At 34.1% G+C, this 2,077-nt stretch overlaps 1 non-coding gene across 1 annotated transcript; it reads right to left on the bottom strand.

The window, feature by feature from the left end:
* Nucleotides 1-1,290: 1,290 nt before the first annotated feature.
* On the bottom strand, nucleotides 1,291-1,392 carry LOC142447528 (U6 spliceosomal RNA). The gene has a single exon (XR_012784223.1). It is a non-coding gene; the product is annotated as a U6 spliceosomal RNA (small nuclear RNA).
* Nucleotides 1,393-2,077: the final 685 nt, after the last annotated feature.

Genomic DNA, 2,077 nt, shown 5'->3' with positions numbered 1-2,077 from the left:
CCCTTCATGGTTTCTCTTCTTCTTTTGGTTATAGTTGTATTTTGTTACTCATGTTCTAGTTGTTGAAGATGTTGTGTTAAAGCATTGATTTTGATTGTCTCCTCTTTTTACACATGTGCAAACATTGCTATAAATTGCTTTCTGATAACTGCATTTGCTGTGTCCCAAAGGTTTTGGCATGCTGTTTGCGTGTTCTCATTGTTTCAACGGTTTTTAATTTCATATCTTATTTGGTCTATTACCCAGTCTTTTTTTTTCTCCTGGAATTTCCATTCTTAAAAAAAATCATATTATTGGGGGTTCGTACAACTCTTATCACAATCCATACATACGTCCATTGTGTCAAGCACATTTGTCCATTTGTTGCCATAATCATTCTAAAAACATTTGCTTTCCACTTGAGCCCTTGGCATCAGCTCTTCATTTTTCCCCTTCCCTCCCTGGTACCCCTCCTTCATGAATCCTTGATTATTTATAAATTGTTGTTATTTTGTCATGACATCTCCCTTCACCCACTTTTCTGTTGTCATTTTTAAGTACTATGTTATTGTTTCCATGCCCTTGTTCTTTATAGTTTTCATTTCTCATTTTATAACATTGTGGTCTGAGAAAATGGGTTGTAGAATCTCAATGATTTTAGAATTTATTAAAAATTTGTGGCCTGACATGGTCTATTTGTAGAATGTTCCATGTGCCCTGGAGAATAATGTATATTGTGCTGTCATTGAAGCTTTGGTTCTTCCATGTCTTTATTGAGTGCCTTTTCTGATGGTCTGGCTTTCTTTGAGAGCAGTGTATTGAAGTCTCCTACTATTATTCCAAGCTGTCTATTTCTCTCCAGCTCTGTGATTGTTTGATGAATGCATTTTGAGGGTCTTTTTGGTGCTGTTTACTGTGGTTATGTCTTCTGGTTCTATTATTCCTTTAATCATGATTAATTTTTTTTGCCTCTCATTCTTTTTGCTTTGAAGTCTTTCTTATCACAGGTTAATATTGCCACTCATACCCCTTGTTTGGCTGCGATGAGACTGGTGAACTTTTCTCCATGCTTTGATTTTTAATATATTTTTGTCTTTGTGCTTCCAGCATGTGTCTTGTAGGCAATATATTGATGGGTCTTATTTTCTAATCCATTCTTCTATTTTCTGTCTCTTGACTGTTGCATTTAACCCATTATCATTCAGCATCGGTATTGATATGTATGGATTTATTGCTGTCATTTTGCTATATGTTTTGTGTATGTATGTGGTTTTATTAGTTTCTTTGTTTCTTCCTCTGTGTGTATTATTTTAAAATGAACAATGCCTCAAGATTTTCATGTCATTCTTGAACAGGGGCCATATTAATTTCCCATGTATCATTCCAATTTTAATTTATATGCTGCCAAAGCACGCACAGACTATCTATTATGGGATAGAAAACTACTAAGTTTTTGTAGTCTTTTTGTTAGATGCTTAGTTATTAATTGGAAAGTTAGGAGCTTCAATCTATCTAGAAGTAGCTTAAGAAATTCTTGGAAATCTACTTCTGAAAAATTAGCCATTGAAAACCCCACGGAACACAGCTCTCCTCTAAAGTAGATGGAGCTGCTGTGAGTCAAAATCCACTCAATGGCAATTGGTTAGGCTTTATTTGTTAGTTAGTAGTAATATTGATATTGTTGATTTAAAATTAAAATCATTTAAATGATAGGAAAACATTTTCTAATATTAAATGTGAGTCACAAGTAGGAATGGGAACTTATGTTTTATTTCCAGTCTTCTAAAATACATTATTCTAGCTCTGCCTCCCAAAAAAAAAACTTAGTAAGAATGAGCCCCTAAATATTTTTGTTGTGTCTTTAAATACCTGTCTCTACTAAAAAAGTCAGGGATCCTTAAAGAAATGCCCAAGCCTGGTCTAGGGTAGGATATATACAAGATCACCTTGGAGCATCTTCTTGTTCTAAAAGGTGAGGCAGCTATTCTAAACTACTGGAACCAAAGATGTGATCATTTGTGCACCCAAACCAATATCGATTCCAATGTATTGATGTAAATCAACTGTGTAAATTTCCATGGTTTCATAATGATAATAA

The sequence above is a fragment of the Tenrec ecaudatus genome, chromosome 4, assembly GCF_050624435.1.
Source record: "Tenrec ecaudatus isolate mTenEca1 chromosome 4, mTenEca1.hap1, whole genome shotgun sequence".
NCBI classification, from domain to species: domain Eukaryota; kingdom Metazoa; phylum Chordata; class Mammalia; order Afrosoricida; family Tenrecidae; genus Tenrec; species Tenrec ecaudatus.
Note: the sequence above shows the minus strand (reverse complement) of the source record. Positions and strands in the feature narration are given on the sequence as shown.